The sequence below is a fragment of the Leptonotus elevatus genome, chromosome 6, assembly GCF_054856555.1.
Source record: "Leptonotus elevatus isolate MCC_2025b chromosome 6, RoL_Lele_1.0, whole genome shotgun sequence".
In the NCBI taxonomy this organism is placed as follows: Eukaryota; Metazoa; Chordata; class Actinopteri; order Syngnathiformes; family Syngnathidae; genus Leptonotus; species Leptonotus elevatus.
Window position 1 is genome coordinate 11,879,554 of NC_141244.1, and position 27,822 is coordinate 11,907,375.

Consider the following 27,822-nt stretch of genomic DNA (forward strand, 5'->3'; position numbering starts at 1 on the left):
CCTTTGCTAGAGCCCTCCTTTTTGTGTTGAATGGGGCAAAAATGAAGTGTGAGCATGTGTGTGCATGTGCATGTAATGAAAGCTTCAAGATGAAGCACACTGTGAGTACCATTAATCTACATGCTCTGGAAATATATAACCGATTGTCAGACAGACGCTAAGAGATATTCCATCACTTATGCAATTGGCTTTTAGCAAGCATAGCAAGTGTAATACCCCCAGTAACATGTACTCTGACTGCTCTGCTGATTGTGAAATAGCTTCATCTTTCTTGGGGAAAATGACTCTATACTACTTAGATTGAGAAACCTATGAAAAGAAAAGAACTTGATGAAGATGATGTAGTGTGCGATGATTAATTTATTTCTCTTACTCTGTATCCTCTTTGCATAATTTCCACATTGCAATTGAACATCAGAGATCTGATGAGATTTGACACGAGTAAATTGTTTGCCTTTTGTTTTGTTGTTGCTTAATTAAGTCACATTTTTGACTGCATCCCGTGCTTGCCTTGCCTTGCTTCCCAGCACATACGTCCACCTTCCCTCGACCCCACCCAACCTGATAAGGGTTATGCCACAAATTATTAAATGTTATTCACTTTAAGTTAATTTAATGATGTCCATTCCAATACTTGTGATCACTTGAAAAGAGGGTGGCTTCAAATAAAAGGTGCTCTGTCCTGAGTTTAACAGATACGTAAAATAAAAGCTGGAATTCTGAACTTTGGTCTATTCATCTTTCGATCTGAAACCCAAATGTCTTCAGTATACAACAAAAACAAAGGAATTGACCTCAACGTTCCAATAATTTTGGAGGGGACTATTTACTTCCAATCCTAGATAAATAATCTTTTAAAATTACTCTTGTCTTTATATTTAATAATGACAAGAAAGATCAGTATTGATATCCATTATGTGTTTTCACAATATGTACATCTAACAGATAAATTACTAATACATAAATGCACATCATACTTGACCATCAAATACCTATTTATATATGTCTTCCCATTATTATCTTTTAATCACTCCAGTCTCCTTTGACTGTATTTACACAAGGCCTCTTAGCTCCCCTCCCCTCTGCCTTCTCCTCCTACTGACTGTGTGTGTGGTTTATTAGCTCTTTTCCCACATTATCTGCAGCCATCTAGTGTTTGCTTTGTGCCCTCGAATTTATTCTACCTTGCTGTCAGCTTTGCAGATACAGTAGCATTGTGTTCAATAACAATGTAAAGCTCATTTAATGCTTAAAGGCAAAAACAAAAGGGTTGTAGTATGTGGTCTCACAAAAACAAACAATTCTCTAACAGTTATGACGATGTCATATCGCACTTGACAACAAAGGCTTTGCCTGTGCACTGCATGGGGAAAGCTTGGAAGTGACAAGAGAGAGAGACACAGCAGAAAAGTCAGTCATACAACCCTGACAGCACATTGCGACTACAAACACACTTTTGCTTTCTCTCTAACTGAGACAGACAGTTAGCAATAACTGTGAACACCTGGGATACCTCCAGGCGCTACACCCCGGCCCCTGGGGCTCTTCACCTGAGACGGGGGGGGGGGGGGGGGGGGTGCCCTGTGTAGCTCCCCGTGCTGCTTGAGAACTGCCTTAAGCAGGATGATAATCACACAGGCGCCCAGGAGGGACATGAGACCTGGAATTCTGCTTTTACATTAATCATCAGTTTAGGGTGACAGTTAAGCGAGAAAATAGATACAAATCAAATGCCGTATAAACTTGAGTTTTTAAACAAAGTTTGCTTCTTTAAAAGTTAGGGTTAAATGCATCACAAAGTCTAAATATGTCGTAAATGTATTGGAATTTAGAATCAGGCATGTGGAAAGTTAGGAGGTTCAAATTCAGATTACTTTATTGATTCTTGAAAGGACAATTCCCAAAGTTACAACCCATCCAAACGGGAAGCCTTGTGGGTCGCCTTTCAGTGTCCTTGCATTTAATCAAATTCTGAACTTACATATACACATGCGGACAAATGGAATTCAGAAGACTGATTGGTCCAGGAAGTAAAGTAATGTGCATACCCGTGTTTGTTTATAAAGTGACATATACAATGCATTCAATTTTGTTATACTTGTCAATGAGGATCATTTAGAAAATGCCTTGGTCTATGTGAGACATTAACTCTCTCAATACATATGGCGTATCAATACGTCATAAGCGTCATAGTCGCCGCGTACACATGACATTATGCACGAGTCTACAGGAGGGTGGCGTGCCCTCTCCGCGTCGGGGATGAGATCCTGCCCCAAGTGGAGGAGTTCAAGTATCTTGTTCACGAGTGAGGCCAGGATGGAGCGGGAGATTGACAGGCGGATTGGTGCAGCATCTGGAGTGATGCGGGATCTGTATCGGTCCGTTGTGGTGAAGAAAGAGCTGAGTCGAAAGGCAAAGCTCTCGATTTACCGGTCGATCTCCGTTCCTACCCTCACCTATGGTCAAGGGCTGTGGGTCGTGACAGAAAGCACAAGATTCCGGAAACAAGCGGCCGAAATGAGTTTCCTCCGCAGGGTGTCCGGGCTCTCCTTTAGAGATAGGGTGAGATGCTCGGTCATCCGGGAGGGACTCAGGGTCGACCCGCTACACCTCCACATTGAGAGGAGTCAGTTGAAGTGGCTCTGGTATCTGGTTCGGATGCCTCCTGGACGCTTCCCTGGACGCTTCCCCGGAGAGGTGTTCCGGGCATGTCCAACCGGTGGGAGGCCCCGGGGACGACCCAGGACACGCTGGAGAAACCATGTCTCTCGGCTGGCTTTGGAGCACCTTGGGATCCCGAAGTGAATGGGGAGAGGGAAGTCTGGAAAGATGCTGTCCCCGTGACCCGATCCAAGATAAGCGGTAGTAAATGGATGGATGGATGTACAGTAGGGGCTGGCGCAGCTTCTGACTGAAGGAATAGGCCAGCAGGTGGCAGCAAGTATAAGATCAGGCAGTATCACGCAAGGATCTTGTTGCAGAAGAAGAGAAACGGGAAGTGTAGATTGGGACTGGGAGTGTCCTCTGTCACTACTGCGTCAGTATTGGTAGAGCAGTGGGGAGCAGCGGGGAGGAAGTGAAAATGAGTGATCGGCAGAACAAAAAACCCTGGAGGATTGCCTTTTGGCTTAAAAAAAGCACCCTCATCGGGCCATCAAAGCATGATGATCGAGTTGCTGCACATCCAGGAATGACGCTTTTTTCGTCGGGTTAACGGCTCGTTTCGCCGCTCACGTCGACCCCTGGATGACAAGATGCTGCGGAAGAGCTGCAGTCAGACTAATTGTTTATTTTTATGCACAATTAACTTATTTTTACTATCAAACACACTTTTTGGAATGTTGTCTTATTGCACAAAAAACATATTTAGATGTTTGAGCTGTCACAAAAGAAAAAAAAAATTGTAGTGCTAAAGTCGATGTTGTGCCTGAAATGTTTGTTCTACAAAAACCTCTTTTTCTATGTTTTTTTTTCTCAGAAATTGGAATTTCGACAAAACTTGCCTTTATTCTAACTTTGATAACTAAAGAACGGAAAAAGATAGAAATACAAAAAAATTCTGATGAAAGAAGAGAGTCTAATCTTTGGTATGTTCCATGTTTATATAGCAATAGAACACAATATTCTGTGGGCCTTGCAAAATCTGTCAAAATTCAGTAAAACGGCTTGAAGGGGGTTGCTCCAATGAAAATGGCTGGTGTTCAATGAGTTAAAACAACTGTAAATATCATTTGAATAAATTAGCCAAATACCGTACATATTGTTTTCACAAGATGTGGTATGTTGAAGTTCTTCCTGTATCATACGAAAGAACTGAACTAACACCTTGCAATCAAGTCATATTGTTGCTATTTTCTTTATCCTAGACACGCCTAGTCAAGTTAGCTGAAAAATGATTGGCTTTATACTAACAAGTGGAAATAGATTGCAGAGATATCAGGGTTTTCAGGAAAAAAAATATTCAATAGTAACTGTCAATATATCTTGATATTGTATTTTGACACCTGGGGCACATCAATGTGAATGACCATTTAGCTTTGACTCATAGATACAAATGACCCTTTACACCAATATGTCTGCCTCTATTGACACAAGGAACTTAGGGCCAAATGAAAAACTAATTAAATGAAAACATGTGCTACGCCTAATGTTGTATGTGTGTCTACTGTACACACATTGCTCTGTTTAACATTTGTAACCTAATTCTGTTATGTTTCAATTACCAGATGCACCTTTAGAGTCCACAGCAAGGTTAGGCAAACATATCCAAGTTGAAGCTCTGGCTCAAGGTGCACACATCTTTATTCCAAATGCTCCTATCCGCCTATTTAATTTAATTTAAGCTTAGGCTTATGGTAAATATCGTCAAAGTCAGGTTCATGGGGAAGTTGTGTAATTTGTGTTGTGGTCCTGAACTTTAAGGTCATTCATAAGTCATTATCACTAAAAGTCAACTTCATTACAGTTTAACAGCCACACATCACTTTCCTTATTATCAAAGGTGTAAATGTCAACTTTCCTCAAATTCCGCCCCGCATACCAGTACGGTGAACTAATTAGTCGGGAGCTACTCTTTAAGCCTTCAGTCAACCAGGTCTCAAGTAATTCATCAACACACATTTTAATAAGAATGTAAAAGGTTTTGGACAAACTTGCTTCAGGTGATTAAATATATTTAAAAATATATATATATTTCGATTTTCCAGCTATGCATAGAAGAGCGCAAATCACTCAGACTTGAAACAATGTTATTGCAATAAATAAATGATTATATGTCTGGCTAAGGCTATTTGTTTACATGAGCCCTCTATTTTATGTTTGGATAGCCTTCGAAACCCCTTTACAGGAAAAAGGAAATGAGGGACCACCAACGTTTTGTGGCATGGTCCTGTGAGTGAGGGATGTCAAAGATAGCGAGATGCCTTGGCCTCAAGACAAGACACAATTTAGCTTATCACACGTTCGTTTGAGTTGTATAACATTTCAGATCACATAGACTAGCTCTTTTGCACTGGTCATATATATACATATATATATACATAATTATTATTACATATCTGGAAATATTATAAAGATCCAAGAAAGCCATGCCATGCTAAATTAATAAAAGTTGAATTGAATTGTCATAATTGTATTCATGTTTATTTAAGATGCAATTGTGTCAACTATTATTTTTTGAGCTCAGCTTTCCTTCAACTGCAGTTTTTTTTCTTGTTTTAAAGGGGGGGAGATAAATGTGATTTAAATTAATAGCTCCCTCCAAATATCTCCCCGGCTGGTAAACGATGCATTCATCAGATACAGACAGCCAATATCCTTTGATTCATGACATTTCCTTGCCATGTGAAGGGTGCCAAAAAATTGTTATTACGCTTTAATAAAGTGTGCCTGTCACTAATCCATTCATTCATTAATCAGTTGAAAGCAGTTGGTTTCTGAGTGAGATGATGTGAATTAGTGTGCCTGGCTTCTCTGATGAAGAGGAATGGCAATAACATGTAATGATATAGCCAAATGGCAAAGATGAAGTCAATGCCGGGACATTTACATTGTAGCTTTTGCTGTGGATAAAAATGGAGAGTCATTTATTTGTCTTGAAAACTAACTTTCAGTCAGTGCTTACGCTTGTTAAATTCAGTCACATTTTTAATGATTTACATTTACGTATCATTTCAGCTTTTGGTTATCTGACAGTTATTTAGATCATGGAGGTTGGTAACAATAAGATGTTACAAATGGACGGAGAGTCATTTGGATTCAGGGTTGGATCACTTAAAGACTGAAAAGTGAAAATGTGTAACGTTATTGTGCAATACTCCACTTATGGATAGAGCTATTCTTATTTCTGTGAGTGATTGAAATCTGTCTTAGCAGTGTATAGTTGACCGTGTGAAACCTTTTAAAACGGAAACAAATTCTGAGAAACTGCATACACACACACACACACACACTCTCTCTCGCATCTCCCATGGTGGATGTCAGCTGCCATCAGCTTGGTAATATGAAAGGGCTTTCAAAGGCAGCGGCCATGTTAAATTGTAACACAAATGTTATTCCTCAATTATCCTTCGGGGGGGGAAATGTCAACTGCTTCAGGGGGAAAGTGGCCTGTGTGTGTGTGTGTGTGTGTGCGTGCGTGTGCATGTGTGTGTTGCCCAAGGCCAAAGAATCAAGCTAGTTATCTTACTAGTATGGTGTCCACTTTTTGGTCCAAAGTCATCTTGCGAAATCCGGTGCTGGTGGCCAATACAAGCGATTGTTGTGCATTCTGCAGCAAGAAAAAAAACCTGTCTGAATTTAGATGCAAATGGAGCAATGTGAATTAGGTTCGTATTTCCTCCCTACTTCTGTCTAGAAGATGTTTCCCATCCTCTAGATTCCTGTGGTGCCTGCCCCTTTGGGATTTGGGGAGTTTTTCAAGTAAATGTAATGAAAAAGCAGCTTGTGATTGGCAGCTGAATACCTAAACCAACAAAGGATTGCCTCAATGAGGGGTCAGAAGTGAAAATTGCATCGGCCTTTGCCAGTGGCCTCCTCTGTCTGCCAGACTGATATTACAAGTTACCAAATTTATATTTGCAATAACAAATTGACTCCAATTGGTCTAAGTGGGGATCAGGACCTGGGTGGAAATGTGCAGTGCCACTAGGAAATCGGTTTGTGGACCTTTGTGGAAACAGGAGGTCATTGATAGTGACCTTGAGGGGATATAAAGAGAGGCAGTGAAATAATACATGTGCTCAGGAATAAGTATCACGTACACATTTGTGATATTAAAGGGAAAAAAAAGATGTCTTACTTGATGATCAATACTAAATTATCTTACAGAATATTATGTTGACAATTGACCCAATAAAATAAATACATTAAATTACATTGGACCATTCAAAGGGATGACACACACATCACACGTCACACACATCACTGCTATGATTTTAGCTTTCAAACATAATTGATGAGAGAATTGCAGTGTGTCGTAAGAGCGATCTTCCTAATAAAATGTTGTGTTGTGACTCTATTAATGGCAATTGGGATTGTCACAACGCTGTCAAGGAAAAATGGTACAAATGCAGTCATATCCTTTCTTTTCTTCTCTCTCACATATCATTTCTCTCAGCATTCTCTATTGTAAGAACGTTTTTTTTTTTTTTCAAATAGCTCCGGCCGATGATATCGTGTTATCAGTGTAATAAAACTAAAGTGGCGGGCCGGAAATTGAAAGTGTATTCATACAGGAAATAACAGCGCTCTGTCATAATCTACAGGCGAAAACATGTGTTCGTCCACGTATTGTTTCCTTATCTGATGCTGGGGGAAAAAATGTGGTTTGACATCGTCTTCGATGTTCTTTTTTATTATTATTTTTTTCTCCCTTTCTTGCTTTCTTCATAACCAGTCTGAGGTTTATTGCTATCAAAGTGGATAGATTTTATATTGATTACCTAATGTTGTGACAGTGTACCCTTCTTATATTTGATGTTGAATTCAATATTCATATATAATTCAATATATATATATATATATGTATCCTACTTGTAAGATCAAGGCTTCCTACACTGGGCAGCACCTTTCACCCCAGCACCTGTTCTTAATCCTTCTGAATATCTGTGGAAGAACATGTAGTACAGCAAAAGCCCCCGCACCCCCCTTCAAACTTAAGGCAGCTGGAGCTTACCAGGAGTTGACCAAAATACCTGTCAATAAGTCAAATTGAGAATTATGTAATGATGTATTGTCACATGAGTTGTGACGGCCGTGGCTCAAGGTGTAGAGACGATCGTTCAGTAACCAGTAGGTCGTTTGATCCCCGCTCTCCACAAGTCATGTGTCGTTGTGTCCATGGGCAAGGCACCTAACACACATTGCCTCCAGTGCAACTCACACTGGTGAAAGGACAATTTCACGGCCCGGGTAAGTGTCCTCTTTTTTGGGGAAATAGGAATATGGTCACCCTATCTTTTTCCCAACTTCAATTTCAGAAATAGTCATTGTCCAATAATGTATTAATCCCAGTTGGGGTTAAAGTTCTCTTTTTTTCATTTATCATACAACTCCAATTAATAATTAGCATTTTTTACATAATTTATCTTTTAATTTATTCACAAGCATTCCACATGCATTCAAATATTAGAATTCAGCTTTCAGCATTCCTACGCAATTTCTCCAGAAATTGCACGTCTAGTTATATATACACATTATTGTCAATGTATGCGCAGGTTAACATTTTTAGAGCTCATGCACATTTCTTCATAGAAGAAATAAAATATGTAACTTCCAGTAAATAAAGTTGGCATTGCAGCAAACAAATCAACATTACAATAAATTGTAACCTTGTTTCAGATCAAAATCCATCTGAACTTCTTGTTTAAACGCTCAAGGCCACTTAATGTACTTTAGCTCCATAAATGAGAAGAGCAATGTTAAAACTGAAGATAACTATATTTGTAAGACCAGAAATCTTAATGTTGCGCTTGTTAATCTTAATCGACTATGCAGTTGTAACCTCTTTAAGGGCATTTTAACTGAGAGCAAAATACTTGCATCATAATAAGTGAGGGAAAATAGTAGCTTACTCAAGGACGCCCTCTGTCTGAAGTCACTGAAGAGCCGGTTGTACTCATGCGTGCAGAATACCACTACACAGTGGCTTTGGGAGCGGGTGCCTCTTACCACCATTCAAGGTAGCCAGTTCCTTATTATAAGTATCATTGTTTAGTTAATTTCTAAGGAAGTTCTGAAAGGTGGCAAATACTGGAAGGTCATGACTTACGTCACACGCAATGGAGGCAAATCCACACAAATGATCAAGGGAAAAGGAGAATGATATAAAAAGTGTGACACAAACAGTTACATGAATCCTTTCCTTTCCCCCACCCATGTGGAATTCTTCATTAGCCCCCCCAATTGTCATGAACTCGCTTCCCTTTGTTCTTTTTCTCTTCTGCTGTCATGCTAGCTATTAATTGGCTGATGGTGTATAGCAGTAAAGTGACACGAGGTGGGGAGACATTGTAGCACAACCTCTCATTTGCATTCAATTTAATAATGTCTAGAAAATTCAGAAAATTTATATCAAATATTTCAATCACAGTGCCAACAGTTTTGTCTCAGACATGTGAGTGGGTGTAAACACTAGGCAAAGCTCTTCCTCTTAGTTCTAATTGATGTAAAAGGAAAGAGTGTCGAAAGCTTGGCGAGGGCTGACCTTGTTCTATGGGGCACCTCACCCCAATTAATCACAAGATCCGAGCACAGATGCTTCAAGATAATAAACAGCACTCAGAATCCAAAATATCTCTCTCTCAACCACTCAAGTGATTGCACTATCCAGTAAGGATTAAAACACACTGGGAGATCAAGAGGTGCTTCAAACAAAAGTGGGATGAGGAATTTGGTGGAGCTAATGTTTCTCAAGGCTTTATTTAACCATTAAAACATTTAATTGTGACTTCGTAGTCAAATTTATTGCCCCGTTTTTGCTTTGTGTAGAGTAATTCTCCATGTGTTTTGTGTCTTATAATCATGGGATTTAAAGGATTATGGTAACTAAATTATTTCACACATTTTAAAGGGATTATTTGAACAATGTGTGACATGGCTGTCTACTCCACAATACACAATAGTTTTAACATGATTTTACCATTTGAAAACACTACTGAGACACAGACAATTGAAAATTAAGGCTGATATGGTTTTCATATCATAATCAGCCCACGTTTGGCATGGCCCTGTAATCTTTTGAATATGAGCGTTTCCCAAATACTCCAGCTTCCTCCTGCATTCCAAAAAGATGCATGTTTACGTTAATTAAAAACTTAAAATTGTATAGGATGTTGGCGGTGTGTAGAGCAATACATGTCTTGTGATTGGCTGGCAGCCTCTTACTCAAGGTCAGTTGGGAGAGGACCCAGCTCACATTCAAACCTAATTAGGATGAATTGTATAGAAAACGAATGAATGGGTGTTACAAGCACATTTATAGCTTGTTGAGGCTCACAGTTTCTCTGTGTATCTTAAATATTAACAGTTAAATGAATATTAATGCTATTAGTTTTTGCATAACAGATCAGCTAACGAATATCTTTTGGTTAATGACCCTCTGCAGTTCCTGCATCCTCGAGTAACAGCCTAAACAAACAAGGAGAATCAAAGGAAACCCAAGCATCTTAACATAAGGAAACCAAAGAAGCGGTTCAAAAATTAATGAAGCAACATAAACAGAATGAACATGAACATAAACAAAGTGGATTGCTTCCTATTTACATGGCATTTGTGTGTCCTGTGTGAGTGCATGAGTGAGCAGGTCAAGGTGTGTACAAAAGGTTCGTGCAATGACGTCTCCAGGCACATCAAAGTCTGAGACCTATTGGCTTGACTTACACCTCATCCAATTAGCTGTTGGTATCGCAGCGACCCTGAACAATAGCCGCTGCTTTCCGAGGCTCTGTCGTCACTTGATCCCAGGTAACCCAAAACCCATGGACGTGAACACAAACACACACGCGTGTATACAACACATGTGCACACCAACACTTGATACCTGGTGTTCATGGTGTAATGATGAAGGGGAGTGAGCACAGACGTCAACGGCCTTAGGAAAACTAAAAACTAAAAAGGAGGGGACTCATAATACAGCAGCCATTCTAGCAAACTGAATTTGTCGCCCCATACAAAAGACGTAATTGAAGCTCTTGCTCCTTGTCTGTTGCTCTTTTTTGGCATGTTTGGTAAGCTTTACAATATGCGGCGTCCCATGGACTGAATTATTTAAGTGGGCAAGAAGCAGCAATGGAACATGGTAGGGACAAAACACCTCAGAATGTGTTTGTGGTACAGCGGTGAGTGATATGTTGAACATTGTTGGAGCCAACCCAGGGTGAAAAAAAAGAGCTATTTCCACATCACTTATTTTTAGTTAACTTGTGAAAGAGGTTTATAATACCTTTTAAAGACTGTGTCAACTGAAATGCGGACTGGGGGGGGGGGGGGGGGTCGCAACAAACGGGTAATCTTTATATACAAAAATACAAACTAACAACAGAGAGTAGGGCTTGATGGAGAACACAAAAATGCAAAGTAAACACAGAGAGCAGGGCTGGATCCAGATGACCTCGAAGAAATAAATTCACTAAGAAACCTAAACATACCGACAAACGTGTCACTCAGCAAACTCCTGCTCAGACCATGCTCAACTCTATGTGACAGAATAAAAGCCTGTATGACAAAATAAGAGTGACAAATACAGGACCATAGCAACTGCAAAGCAAATGCCAAAATCATCATCACAAGGGACAAATACAAGATCATAGCAAGTTAGCAACCTCCTGCATAGCAACTAACACCACCACAATGACACAATAACCCGACCCAAAACACTGTCACAAATTTAGATGTTTGTTTCTAACAACATCATGTATGTTTGAAGATAAGTGTTGAAAATATGTGCTAAGATCACTCACTATCCACTATTTTAGTTTTCCGGATTTTCCTAACCCGGGTGGGGAAGGTGGCATAAGTCGGCTCTCCCCCACAATATAAAAACTTGAGCATTTTTGTTAAAATAAGCAGTTAACTAGCTAGTAATGCTAACACCCTGAAAATGCATCTCTTCTTTGGATACCCTGCTAGCGTGGACGCTATAATACGCCTCTTTGTCAGTCGTGAGTGCACCCCCCCCCGGAGAGAAGGTGGAAGAGCGCTAATGTGGATAAAAGTCGTTAAACTTGACTACTAGTGTGTTGACTGGGGCTTCAGGCTGGCATGAAGCTTTAGAGTGCCAGCCAAGATGGGAGAGAAAGTAGAAGAAGTGGGTGGGTGTTGGGGGAATCTAACTTGACAGCCAGTGTGTATACAAGGGCTTGGCGCCGGTATGGTCGCTTTAGAGCGTCTAGTTGTGGCATGGACATGATTTTGTGAAAACATTTTTCAATGACATCACATTAAATGTGAAGCAGGGAATGTTAGTGCATATAATTTCCATAATATTCACAATTAACAAAATGAAGCTAAAATGGGTTAAATTTACAGCTACTCTGACTCAAGGACATCTGGGTTGCCTGTCTGGAATCCAATTTCTCAGCCGTAGTTTATGCTGTGTGAGGATAATTTCAATATTGACATGTCAAATTACACAAATGTCCTCAAATGCACTCTGGCAATCACAGCCCATTGCCAAAGACTGTCAGAGGACATTGTCACATTGGATGGGAAACCTGATTCGCTCGCATCCTCTCGCTCAGTTTCGTTTTTAGCATGACTTCCTCCTGATACTCTCAGCCTTTGAGTTATCTCAAGGGGGTTGACTCCCCAGAATTCAACGGTAGGGGGATGGATGAAATGGCATCAATTCCCTGACAGTTGACATTTACCCGGAGAGTCTTTTTGGCATGCCCATGTGGGTTCACCATGGATAAATAGACAACCAGACAGATGGAAATTCTTCTAAAAGAGTAAGAAAAATATATAAACAATTAAACACTGTCTGTTGAAATCTTTTTTTTTTTTTCCATAGTGATACATTGGTATTTAAAAAAATATATATACTAGAGGTGGGTGTGTCAAGGAATTTTAATACCCGGACACCCGTCCATTAACGTTCTTATTTCAAGCTGAACCAAACTGTCGTCGAATCCATCATTGTTATTCTAACCATGCTTCTTTCATCACTAAATTACAGCCACTTTTTTAGTTTTTAGTTCATTTCGCAGTTCTGAAGGTGCTCTTCTTCATCGTCTCCTTCTTCATCTCTTTGTTTATTGGTTTGTTGACAGTATAAGAGGCAACGGAAGATGGCTACCCTCTGCCTTTATCCGGAAAAGCAGACTGGCAGTCCAAGTTATTTTTGTAGTGCTCCAGAAGTAATCAGGCTAATCGGCAAGCTAGCAACAAAACCTTTAATGAGAACACAGAAAATATTACTGTTGGCCGAAACCATTCTGAGATATACCACGGTAACCGGTGTCGAGCTTACGGTCTGTCTCCTCTCGCCTCACCTCTGCCTTCCAACATCCTCTTTCTCGTTGCCTCCATGGCCTCTCCAGACCAGAACCTATGAACTATATGCAAGGTTCCTACACAATATACTGTACGTCCGTGGTCCACGTAGGTTGCAAATTTATGTAGGTGTGCGGTGCGGAAACTGAAAACCTTGCAGCTTCCGCCGTCATAGAAACAGGAGTCCGTCGAGCGGAGATTCCTGTCATTCATTTCCATTAACATCCGCCACTATCAGATTGACGGACTTCCCATTAATATTGACCTCTGAAAATTACTTCTTGAATTGATGTGATGTCATCCTGATATTACGCAATGCGTTTCCGGCGGCGCAATTGCATTGTAGTCAATGGACTTCGTACGGGAGGGCGTGATTGACAGCGAGCATTTCACTACTTCACCTATTTCGTCTGCATTGACTGAATTGAACTTTTGGAGCCATTGCGTCAGCGATGGCAATTCTGTGTCACCAAATACGTCACACAGCAGACAAAACACAGGATGCGATTGCAGTGTTTTATTTTATTTTTTACTTTATTTCAATTTACAGAACAAACATGGCAACAGTAAAGTTATTCTTTGCATTTATCAAAACAACATAGGGAGATTGCCAGAAGGAACATCGTGTATGGATCCATCAATACAAATATGATTCGTTCTAATAAAACAACATGTATAAGGCGATCACAATCCACAAAAGTAATAGGGGAATATATGGATGACTTTGGCCTCGTCGACAGCTGGAGACTTAAAAACCCAAATAAGAAGGAATTTACCTTCTTTTCCGCTGTGCACCGGTCCTTTTCAAGAATTGATTTTTTTCTTACAAATAATTCTATTGCTGATAAAACCGTTACAAAAATACATCCTATTATTATTAGCGACCATGCACCAGTCTCCCTTTCCCTACAAGTTGATTATACCTTTAAACCACCACCTACATGGCGTTTTAACATCTCACTACTAAACGACGCAGAATTTGACAAAATTATAAGAAAAGAATGGGCGGACTTTTTGGAAATAAATGACTCTCCAGACCTATCTCCAGCTCTTCTCTGGGAAACCGGGAAAGCAGTAATTAGAGGTAAAATTATATCATATTCATCTTATAAAAAGAAACAGGATCAAAAATTAGAAAAAGACTTGGAAGATAAAATTAAACAACTGACGGATGAGTACGCAATAAACCCAAATAACCAAATATGGACTGACTTACAAAATACAAAAATACAGTTAGACGATATGTTAACTAAAAAGACAGAGTTTATAATACAACAATTGAGATACAACAACTTTGAATATAATAACAAATCAGGTAAATTTCTTGCAAACCAACTTCAACGTAATCGGGAAAAATCGCTTATAACGGCTATTAAAGGTACAACTGGTGAATGTACACAATCACCAGAAGAAATTAATCAAATTTTTTATAATTATTATCACAATTTATACTCAGAAACTAATAAACCTAACCCAGAGCATATTGAGGCATTCCTCAGTAGCTTAAGTATACCTCAGGTAACTACTGAATATAAAGATATGTTAGATGCACCACTTACTATAAACGAGTTGTACAGTGCTCTAGATAGTATGCCAAATGGCAAAGCACCCGGCCCTGATGGTTATCCGGCTATATTTCTAAAGCACTTCTGGTCAATGCTTGCTCCACTATTCTTAAGAGTAGTAACAGAAATTAAAACTAATGGTCACATACGCCCACACATGAATACAGCAGCAATTAAACTTTTATTAAAGCCAGAAAAAGACCCCACCCTTCCATCAAGTTACCGTCCGATTTCACTAATTAACACTGATATTAAAATTATCACTAAGGCTTTTACATCTAGATTAGAAACAGTAATCCCGACAATCATTCATAGCGACCAAACAGGCTTTATTAAAGAGCGTCACTCTACTAATAATATTAGAAGGCTCTTTAACCTTATTAGTATGTCACAGCGGCATGATAAAAAGGCAGTTATTATATCATTGGATGCAGAAAAAGCTTTTGATAAAGTTAACTGGTCCTTCCTCTTTGCTGTTTTAAATAAATTTGGCTTTGGGAAGTCATTTATTCACTGGGTGTCAGTATTATATGATTCTCCTAAAGCTACTGTTACTACTAATGGGATTATATCTAAGAGTTTTACTCTACAGAGAGGCACAAGACAGGGATGCCCACTGTCGCCTTTATTATTTGCAATATTTATTGAACCGCTTGCATTAGCCATACGCCAGGAAAGAATGATTCAAGGAATTCACTCTGGGGTAACAGAACATAAAATTAATCTATATGCCGATGATATTTTACTTTATTTAGAAAAGCCTGCTATTTCATTAGGGGAAGTATTTAACTTAATAACTAAATTCTCACAGTTATCAGACTATTCTATTAACTGGACAAAATCAACACTTCTACCTATTACAGAAAATTCATGGAACCCTGCAAGCCAGGACCCATACTACTCATTTCCTATAGGTAATTTAAAATACTTAGGCATAAAAATCTCACCTAAATTAACTGATTTAGTTCATTTAAATTTCACTCCACTTCTGGATAGCATTTATAGTGACTTGGAGCGCTGGAATAATCTTCCTATTTCTCTAATAGGACGAATAGCCACTATTAAAATGAAAGTTTTACCCAAAATAAACTATTTTTTCTCAATGATTCCATTTAAACCTACGGCTAACTGGTTCCAGTTGTTGGACTCAGCCGTTACAAAATTTTACTGGAAAAAAAAAAAAGCAAAGATTAGTCTATCTACTCTTCAGAAAAATAAATCCAAAGGAGGTCTAGAGGCACCAAATTTTATGCACTATTATATAGCCAACCAGCTACAATATATTATTTTATGGGCACAACCCAATAGAGATACTAACTGTTGGCTGGAACTAGAACAGAAGGATTGTAATAACCTCAGACTCCTAGATTTACTCTTTATTACAACATCGATTAAGCGCCATAACTGCTTTAAAAATCCAATGATTTCCGCCACCCTGACTGCCTGGTGGAAGGCACTAGAAATGACAAAAGCCAAAGTGGAGCCCAGCGGGCTTTCTCCCCTATGGCATAACCCCGACTTTCAAATTAACAACCAATCGTTTTATTTGAATGTGTGGGAGCAGAAAGGAATTACACATCTCCACCATCTCTTCTCAGATAATATGTTTATATCATATACATCCTTGCTCCAAAAATATAAAATAAAAAACGGAAACTTTTTACATTATTTGCAAGTTAAAAGTATGATAAAGAAAAAAATTCCAACACTCCAGGGTACGCTCCAACCGCCTGTTTTAGCTAAAGATATTACCAAGCTTTCTCCAACAACAACAAAAAAACTCTCAAAAATATATAAGTTACTTTCATATACTGATAAAACGTCTTTACCCATCTCAAAATGGGAAACAGACTTGTCTATAGCTCCGGAATCTGTCTTTTGGATTCAAGTTTGTGAAAATGTTTTTAAAATGACAAAACACACAAATTTACAACTTATCCAATATAAAATTATTCACAGAACATACATTACTCAATATATGATGAAGAAAATGGGACTCTCAGACTCCGACATTTGTCTCCAGTGTTTACAAAACACTACAGACACTTATTTTCATGCTTTATGGTTATGTACTCCGGTTATGTGTTTCTGGACTAAAGTCTTAGAAAAACTTTCCGCTGTCTTGGACTGTAGGATACCGTTCTCTCCAAACTTGTGTTTGCTAGGTGACTTAACAACAATTGACTTACCACATAAACAATTTCAATCTATACTTGTAGCCCTTACTATCGCAAAAAAAACAATTCTTGTTAACTGGAAAAATAAACAAACTTTGAATATCGACCAATGGTCTAACCTCCTCATAAATCATATTTTAATGGAAAAAATATCTGCCTCAAATAAAAACCAAATGTCAAAATTTAAAGAAACATGGTCTACGTATATAGAATTTTTTAACCTAAACTTGGATTTTAATTCTGCCTGTTAGCGAGAGCCACAGCAGCGTTATAACTGGCATTGATGTTTCTGTATTAGGCAATTTGTAACTAATGGTTGTGTTTCCATAGTCAGGAACCCGGCTGCTGCCAGCGGGATCGAGCGGATTCACCTCCGATGGGCACCAGGGGTTGATATTCGGATTCACGGCATGCCAGTGGGTTAATTCTGTGGGTGCTGTCCCCCCTGGCGGGGAGTGGGCGGGTCTGCCCCTCTGTTGGCTGCTGGGTGGCGGCTGCGTCTTGGCCGTTCCCTGGGTCTCTTGGGGGGTGCTGCGTTGCGGGGCTTTCCCTGGTGTCGGGGGCGGCGCCGTTCCGGCGCGGTCCGTCGCTCTGGGCCCGGCGACGCGGTTCGGGGCCTGTGGGCCGCCGGGGTGCCCGGTGGTTCCCTCTCCCCTCCCCCTTCCTCCCCCTTGCTGCCTCTCCCTCCTCGCCTCTCCCCGCCCGTCCTCCGCCTCCCTGTCCCCTCTCCCTCGTCGCCCTTCCTCCTCCTCTCCCCCTCTCCTTGCGTCCCTGCCGCTGCCCCCTGCCCTTCTTGTCGTCCCCTTCCCTCCTCCCTTCCCCTTCCCCGGTACGCCTTCCTTCCCCTCCCCTGGGCCGGGGGCTCCATCCATGGCCCGGGTGCTATGGGGCCGGCGGGGGTGGCTGGGGTTTGGTGTCGTGCCCGCCCCGCTCCGGTGGGCGTCCTGACACCTCGGGCGGGACCCAGTATCCGGGGGGCGAGCCCTATCGCCCCGCCGGACGGGTCCCATATGCCCGCCGGGGTCCTGGTGGGGTGGGTGGGGGCTTGGTGGGCCGGTGCGCCTCCTGCCCCCGCCCGGTTGGGGGGGGCCCCGCTGGTCACACCTCTTAACTCACTACACTAGGTTTGCACAATACACTTTTATAGACATATAGGGCACATAACACACTTTGGGGGGTGGGGTAGGGTGGAAACACCGTCTTCACCCTACAACTCCCCTCCAATTTTAATACACCACACAACTTGTGGGTGGGGGGGGGGGCTTGGGGGCCTGTGGGGGTGCCATCGGTTGGGGGCCGCAGTATAGAGCAGTGCTGCGGTCCCCTGTCCGTGTCGCCACCCCCCCCCCCCCCCCCCCCCGCCCTATCTATTTTTTTTAATGCACCACATACACTCAGCAACATGCTTGGGTGGCGGGTGGATCGGAGCGTGGGAATATCATTTCCATCGGCTCCGGTTCACCTGCTCCTAATTTTAATGCACCACACACACACACTTGTATATACACTGGGTGGGGTCACATTCACGGTTTAGGGGTAGAGTTCGCCAGTCCGCGAGCTGGCGGACTCAGTAACAGGGGTTAATTTTCACAAAGAACGCTGGGGTGACGACCGGGGCCTTCCCCCGCTGGGCCTGGGGTTCGGGGGTGTCGGCCGCCCTCCGGTGCCCCCATCTCCCCCTTCTGCCCCCGGTGTTCCGTCCTTCCACACGGCGGGGGGTGGGGTGGGCGCGGCTGCCCTCTCCGCTCCGCTGTCCGGCCCCTCTTCGGCGCCGGTGCCTGGGTGCGGGTGGTCCCCGGGGGCTGGGGGTCGGGGGTTGGGGGGCTGCCGGTTGGTCGGGGTGGGGTCGGGGGGGGGCGGCTTTGTTGGGGGGGGGGGGGCGGTGGTGGGGGTTGCGGGGTGGGGGGGTGCTGGGGGTGGGGGGTGTCTGGGGGATTGGGGGCATGGGGGCGGCTGGGGCTGGGTTGGGGTGGGTGGCGGGGGGTGGATGGGGGGCGGGGGGTGGTGGGGGGGGCGGGGGTTGGGGGCCGGTGGGGTGCCTGGTGGGCCTGCAGTGCCCCGTCCTGCTGCGTTGGGCCGGGGGCGCGGGCCGTGTTGGGGCGGGGGGCGCTCCTGCTCCTGGGTTTGCTCTCCGGCCGGTGGCCCTGGTGGGGCCCGGGGGTCGTCCTTTGGCGCTGCCGCGGCCTGGGGGGCCCTGAGGTGTTGCGCTTGCTCTGTTCCGGCGGGGGTCGACGGCTCCCCTCTTTGGTGGAGATTTTCATGCATGCCAGATCCACCACACCAGCATCTACCGAAACTCAGACACAATCTGTTTCCTCCTCAGGTTATTGAATCGGTGGAGGCTGGTGTCTCGGATCTCACGCGGCTTCGTCTGTCCTTCCTTCCTTTTCTCGGTCTCTCCGTTGGTCTCTTGAGGCCTCCCTGACTTTATGTTTTTTGGATTTGTTGGGGTCTGGATGTTTCTTGGGCTGGGGAGGAGTTCTGGTGGGGGGTGTCTGGTCGGTGCTGGATTTCACCTTCCTTGGTTTTCTTCGGTCCCCTCGGGTCTCCTGGTGTTCGATTTAGGTGAACGGTATAAGATTTTTTTTTCTAATAGGTTTTCTGGTGAGCTAACAAACACACGCACGCACGCACGCACACACACATACTCACCCACACACACACAAAAAAAAAAAAAAAAGTATGTATGTATGTATGTATATATGTATATATGTATGTATATATGTGTATATATATATATATATATATATTTTAAAAAAAAAAAAAAAAAAAAAAAAAAGAGCAATGATGATGACATTTCCGAATGAACAATACTGAGCTCTTATAAAAAGAAATCAAAAAGAAAAAAAAAAAAAAAAAAAAAAAAAAAAAAAAAAAAATACAAATATGATTTACTATCACAAAAGTGAAAGGATCGATCAATAATAGAATTGATACGGTTGCACTGCGCAGAACGTGTAGCATAGCAATGGAGGATAGCTTGATCATCGCGGTTTGCAGGCACCCGGAGCTGTACGACACGGTGACCTGCGGGTACCGAGACTGATAAGATAAGATAAGATATGCGTGGAGGTTGGCTTCTCTGGTGAATTTGTTTGTTTAATTGTCGAAGTGTAAAGCAAGCTAGCAATGCTACAATAAAGTTAGCACCACCAACCGAAGCGGAAATCACTCCACTTCCTCCGTTGCGGCGCGGCGCAAAACAAATTCCATTGAGAACCCTGCGAACAATCACGCACAAGACCAGCGTAGCGTCGCGATATTTTCGGTTTGGTGTGAACGTAGCATGGGGAGGCAAATTAGCATGAGCTCTTGTGGTAGTATGATATGTATGCTAGTAGCTAGGGTGTAATCCATACATTTCCTATACCACTTGCTATGTTTAGGGTCATGAAACAGAGTTTAACCAAAGACAGTTTACCTGTGGCATGACGCAGACTACAACCTTGACTGGTCACATACAATTGAGAACAGGGCATGGAGTGGGAGTAAATCCCACATCTCGCTGTATGAAAGTCCGTTATGTGAGCCACTACTTTACCAACGGTTTGTATCAGTCTGCCTAAGGTAACTGTAGTTTTCTATTCCATATTTATTCTACTCTATCCCCCATCGATGTCAGTATCAGTAGTCATAATAGTACAAAACCGAGGGGAAGCTTTACTCTCACTAAGACTCACTCTGTGGACACAAAACTGAGATGGTTTCTGACATCTTGTGAAGTTGTCTCCATCCCTGTGAGGCAGCGGAGTGGGAGCGCCAGCGGTGCTGAGACCACCGGGCCCTCTATACTTGCCAAGCACTGAATATTTAATGCACAAGGCCTCCACAAATGCATGGACAGCCTGGTGTTGTCACCCCGGCATATTTTATCACTGATCAAACATTAGTCGGCAGCTGTTGTAAACTTGTAGCTGTCTCGGCAGCAGTGGCAGTGACAGGCTGTGACACACTGCTGAGAGACTGAGGCCCAGATGGCTGCTGTACTTACTTACATGCTGTCTTTGTGCAAAGTTAAATAAATAAGTACTTGTTTCCTCCACCTCAAGCAGTGGTCGCTCTCTGTCACACACACATTTGTTCCCTTTGCCTTACCGCCAGTCTCCATCTGCTGTTTCCATCGCTCTCTCATGTCTTATACATTTTACCAGCTACCTGTTTTGTATCCTGCTTCCTAAAACTGAAAGAAACATTGTACCTCTGGCATGTCAGAGAGGAGACATGACTAAGACATTCTATCAACATGAAGAGTGACATGAAATGAAATGTTTTTGTTGATTTTGTTTGCTAAATCAATTTGGTGCCATATTACTTCAGTTTTCAACAGTAAACCCTGTGAAAATGTACGTGCCTCCACAATCCAGTCCGTAATGCTGGTCAACCATCAATGTGGTTATCTTTCAAAACACAATGTCCAATTGCGGTGATATTAATCATTTGTTCCAGAGCCCAATCGAACATAAAACATTTAATTAGTGTACATTTTAAAGAGCATTTCAACATTTTAACAATCAAGCAGAAAATCTATTTAGAATTAATTAACAAATGAGAGGTAAGAGTAGTTGGGTAGTACATCGTGAAGCTCTATGGAAAGGGGCTAACCAATTACATTGTCTTTCTTTTCTGATGCCAGATTCCATTGCTGTGCAAGATTTCTGTGGCAGCATTGTTGCGTGGAGACAACATGGAGGGGATGAGTGATACTAGCTAAATCCCAGATACAAATATCCCAGAAGGAAACATTTTACAAATGAAGCAATGCCTCAACTTTACTATAATGTCAAGGGGAAAGTTCAGCCAAAGCGTTGTGACTATAAAGCACTTTTATATATATATATATATATATATATATATATATATATATATATATATATATATATATATATATATATATATATATATATATATATATATATATATATATATATATATATATATATATATATATATATATATATGTGACATTAAAAATTGCTAAATAAACTTCCTGATTGATGATGTAAGTCAGTTTGGTCTGACTTTGTTTTATAAATGTCACGCCGCAATAAGCGGGGATGTGCTGCTTTTATTTTGTCCATCCATTTCCGGTTTTATTTTGAAAGTAATAACCACCACTCTCACTTCAGGTCACTTGCCATTCCTCTTGCGCTGCTCAGTTCCTGATTGCATCCACCTGTCTCCAATTACCCACCTAATGTCACACCCCGTGCAGGGAAGTGTTCTCACAGCCCTTGATCCACAGCCCTTGCTTTGCCTTGCCTTGCATTGCTCTTGTGCCTTGTTTTTGTGCCCTTTTCCCTCTTGAGTGGAGCGCCTTTAGTTGTTCTTTTTTGAGTGCCCTGTTTCTTCTGCAGTTCAGATTTTTTTTCCCTCTGCAAGAGGTGATTTTGTGTTTGTAAATAAACTGCACCCGTTGAGGCCAACCTACTCCCTGCGCCCTGGGTCCTCCCTTCCTCGTTGTGTCAATAAATGTATGAATTAAAAATTTTATCATAACATTTGGCGCAAAAAACAAATCATATTACATTTACATTAGGTTATACTGCCCAGCATTACTGTTGGGTAGAGTGTAACGTGACTGATGCCCCTCACTGATCTCCATTTTTAACATTAAATATCACTCAAGTAAAAAATGATATTAACCCCTGTTGCAATGTTAAACAAAACATAGACAGGAGTACCACATGGGAGAGAAAAGTGATCAAGACCGTGACTTACTGTATAGTAGCCTGCCCACACAAATAAACAACAAAAACAAGAGTAGGCTACTTTCACTTAGTGTCTTTTAAGTGGTGGGGGCCAAAGTGATATTTTTTTTTACAGCACCCTAAATCACACAACCGTTTTGGTGCAAATGATAAGCATGTGGCAACATACCTGCCTGCAGCTAGTCCTAGTGGACTTTATTGATAACTTTATTCTCTTCATAGTGTTGCAAACTAACAGTGACGTTCCAAAAACTCCCTGACTCTACTTATACAGTCTCATCGAAGTGTACAACCTCCAACCACACAGTTCCCCACCCTGTTGTCACAGTTCAGTCTACAAGTAAATTTGTTCAACTACCGCCCCATCCCCAAATCCACTTGACTTGTCAAAGTAATATATAAATGGCTCATCCTGAATGAATTAATCAAACTGTGCATATGCACACCTGTAGGAAATATTCCCTTGATAAGTTACTCTACTTTAATGCCAGTGTTTTGTGAAGGGTAACTCATGACCAAAATGTACTACCGATGAATGAGGGCATAACGTCTATGTTAGGGACATGGGCAGCCAAGATCATTTAAAGCAAATTGATCAATATTTAATTCTGTCATTTATTAAGTAAATTCCTCAACTGAATATTTTAGTAATTGGTTTTGATGGAAGACCACCCCCCCACCCCTCACCACAGCCTCCGCATATCTCACTGTTTTATGGCTCACTGGTGGGAATTGCATTTTGGCTGACACTAAAACATTTTTTTTCTATTTTAGCTCATGACGGGCACACGCAAATGCAGAGACGGGCAGCAGTACCTTGTTGGCAATGATTGATGACTCAGTATCTAATTAGCTGAGATCCAATCACATATTATGCAGAGTGTCGGACAAACAGACTAAAGTCAACTGTCAGGGGATTGATTGATGACTCTCCCAATACGTCTTTTGTTTGCGCTAATGTCTGACGCTTGTTACAACCACGAAAGCTCACTCAGACAATGCAGTCTGTCAATCTAATAGGAAGTTGCCTCTGTTCTTTCCCTCCAATGGAGACATTCATTTATGTGTGAGGGTTTTTGTCTACATTATGTTTGTGCATGTATATTGGGTGTGGAAAATGCATTTATGGTGACATATTGAGATTTATTGACTTGTTGGCCTAGCATAACCCAGAGGCAGTTTTATTTTTATTTTTTTCGTTTCATCTCTGTCTACTTTCAACACTGTGTTCATTTGTTCGATGGCGCATTAGGGCCACATATAATTTATTTAGTTATTTTGCAGGGGGGTAATATTCAGAGAAAAACTTGCAAATTAAATGGCAAATTTGCGAGAAAAAAACAACAAATACATATAGTGTAGCTATAGTCTAATGTTAGTATTTGTCGGTGGTTAATGGGACACTGTTTGTAAAATGATAAGGTAGGATGGAGACGGATTCATTCTTAATTTAAACTTCACTCGTCATACACAGCAGCTAGAGCGACAACACTTCCTGATCCCCTATCAGCTGACTAACAATAACCAATCAGAAGCTAGCATACATTAGGTAAATGCAAGTGAATGACGGAGCAGCAGATTCAACACATCAACTTAACTACTTGTACAAAAAAAAAAAGTATGAATGTGTAAATAATTCTGGAAACATAAATGTACAACATTTTAGCAAATTAACTTAAATGCTTGATCCTCAGGGTGTGGACCTGGAGTTTTTTTCTCTCGGAATATTGCCCCCACCCTCTAAAAAATATATATTTATACATGGCCCTAATACGCCGTCGTAAATTTGCTTATTTTCCTGTAAAAATAGATTTTTCACTTTATTGTGCCTACTAACACTTTATTACATTTGCATTTGAGCCCAAGTTCCTTTTCCTTTCACCAGCAAACAGCGGAGTGAACTGACAATTTGACATCATTAAAAATTTAGGGCGACTCAGGGGCCTTAGAGGCTTCCATTAGTAAATAGGGTCAAAACACACACACACACCTCACGTCCACATGTGATTCAAGGTTCAAGGATGAGAGCTTTTGAGATCCAGATGTAATTTATTGTGAGATATTCAACATCTGATCTTGGTGACAGTAGCCTCTAGCTTCGTTCATAAGAGCGAAAAATGTCTTTCCTCTAACCTCTGTGTGTGCTTGTGCAAGCGTGTATGATTGCCAGTTTGTTTTCAGTGTGAGTGCAGAAGGGTCAACAGAGATCCAGTCAAGATTGAATTCTCCGACATACATCAAACAAGTGAACACAGATGCCGGGACAGTATTAATCAAAACTTTCTCATTTCATGAAAAATTAACCATTAAATAATTCACTTAGCAGCTACTGGCAGCGGTTTAAAGGGTCTTGCGCCTTCCCGCTGGTTAGAATTAGTCCTTGTCACGATGGGAGATTGATATATTTATTATTTATCAGATTAATCATGGCCAGAGACATTAGGATCCACTGTTGGGATCATAGCAGTTATAATGTAAGAGGAGATGGGCGAGGGAGAGAGGGATCAAGAGAGAGAAGCAGGTGGCAGCTGTGTTTGGTGATTACAGTGCAAGGTGATCAAGGGTATGCTGGAGGGCTTGGATACACACAAACACACACACACGCAAGCATACAAACACACACGCTCACACACATCAAACAATCCAGAGCGCGTTGGCGGACAGAATGCGGTGGAGGTGAGAGAGCCTCTTGTTTCTGAAGCGACTGCAGCAGAAGGAAGACCAAGAGTATTGTTGACTCAAGGGGTTCAAATAGGTCATGAGAGGTCCTGGGGAGACACATATCTGGAGGACAGCCATTGGGTTGTGATCACTGTCAAGTTTATATAATATTTTTGTCTTTCTTTGGGGGTGGGGGGTGAGTCCTGAGGGCCAGTGACGATTGAAATTAGGGCTGTCACTATCAAATATTTTTAGAATCAATATTCTATTGATTATTCCATTGATTACTGTTTTTCTCAGTTGCTTTGATACAGCTCACAGATCAGAATAGATTTTTTCAAAAATGCTTGTTCAATTTTTACATTATTGTCTCACTTGTAACAATCAAAAAGTAGTTTGCTTTTTTTTTTTTTAACAATTCACAAATTCTGCGGCACATCCAGGCATATGATTATTTTCCAATTCTCTACTGTTTCTGACATTATAAATTGCTTATGACATGTTGCTCAAAATGTATGACAATGGGACTCTCTTGAAAAATGGTATAAGTCTTTAAATGCAAAATGGTTGAACATTACTATACATTTACATTTAACTTTTTTTCCTAAGCAAATTATGACCTTTTCAAAGGAATAAATGTGTAACACATTAGATCAACCAATGACCAACCTGTTCTTTGAGATAGCTCATCATAAAAAATGGCCTAAAGGAAGTAGTAATTAAGACTGAATTGTATTTCCTACAGTGTTGAATGTACAATTTTCCCTAAGATTGTACCATGTTCACATCTCTACTTTTTTTGTGCTTTGCAGTGCTGACTTTTCCTTTCTGTATCACATTTAGCTGGTTTGTCAACAATTTACAGTGCAAACAGTAAAAAAAGAAATGTGAACTCTGGCCCAGTCTCATACAAGTAATCTTCCACATATCTGTAACTTTCAATTTAGAATACTGAATTTGTCATCAAAACATAAGCTGCAGTTTACATCAGAACATCCTTCCGAGTACACTATTATATTGGCATCATTACTAAGCAATTATTCTGTGTTATCCGTACACAATCGCACAAGTCAGCTTGTCATTCTGATGGTTGTTGAATAACACATTAATTTTTAGTGATGTGTTAAGGATTTTGAGAATGAAAATGCTATTTGCAGAGGATAATGTTTTGATATAATGTACATTTTTGGGGAGAAATACTGTACATTTTCTGTTGCAAATTTCAATTCTAATTAAAATTTTTTTTTATTAAAGTGACTGAGAAAAACTGTATACTAATATTAAAAGGATACTTGACTCATTGAGCCATTTTCAGCAGTTAAAAGTTGATATTTTGTCCAGAATGAATTTGATAACTTCATTATTTTTCATGTAGAATTAATATCTTGAAAAACGAATTTTCCCACTTGCTGTCGACTGAAGATGACATCACCTGTGCTGAGGAAACAGGTAGCGGCCAAGCATGGCTCAGTTTGCTGACCAAACCCAGAAAACAGGTGAGCCATGATTGGTCGTTACCTACTTCCTCAGCATAGATGATGTCATTTTGTAAAACGCTTTGGTCACCATATGGTGTAGTTAATGCGCTATATAAAGAGCAGTCCATTTACCATTTTACCATCTTCAGTTGACAGCAAGTGGAAACATTTGTTTTAAAAGATATTAATTGTATACAAAAAAAATAATGCAGTTATCAAATTCATTCTGGACAAAATACTAACTTTGTTTTGAACCAACTTAAAATTTATGAACAAACACAAAGAAAATAACCTTTGATAAAGAAAACCTGATTATTTCAGAGCTATTCAGTCAGTGATGAACATGTTGCTATTTCTTTTGTCTCTGACAGTTTCACTCAGAGTTTTATCTCTGAGGTAAGAATGTACATGCAAATATTCCAATTGGAATGATAAATCAGAATATAAAGTAGCCAGCTCATTGTTTGAGGACCAGCAAGACCTGTGAGTTTGTGTGAGTGCATGGATGTTAGGTCATGTGAATTGAAGACTCTAAATTGCCCAAAGGAGTGAATGTCAGTGGAAATAGTTGTTTGTCTATATGCGCTGTATGTCCCCGGGGTGGACCCCACCTCTTGTCCAAAGTCAGCAGGGATGGTCTCCAGTTCCAGAGATTCAAGTAGAATGTTCTCTCAGAAGCTTTGGTTTGTCAATATGCATTGTCAAATTATAGTCTCGTCAGTATCTTGGAACAAAATTACTGCAGGTCACATTCTGCAGTACTTTCATCTCCATCCTTATCTCCCGAATTGATCTGCAAATATGTAGACATAAGCGTACATTCCAAAAGATTAAGTGTTCCTTCAATGACACACACATGCGGATGTAGGACTGAAGAAGCAATTTGTGTTTTGGATCAACACGCTATTAAAAAGCTAAATCAGTTCATGTCAGTCTGGCAATGTAATGATTGGCCTGATTATATGGGCGACCAGACGCAGAGCTCACCACGCTTTGAGATAGGAAGCCGGATGAGAACAAAGGCATTGAACGGATGAATTGAAGGTAGAATTTTGCAATAGGTGAACAAACGAAAGGGAGTGACTCATAAAAAATATCAATTTTGCCAAGGGGAAGAATCCATTTTGCAAGATGATTTGGCTTCAAATCTTCAGGGACTTACCCTTGACATGTAGTCATATTGTGTTGGAGTTTTAGCCCTTAAATGTATACATGAATTATTTACCGTCAACCCCGATTG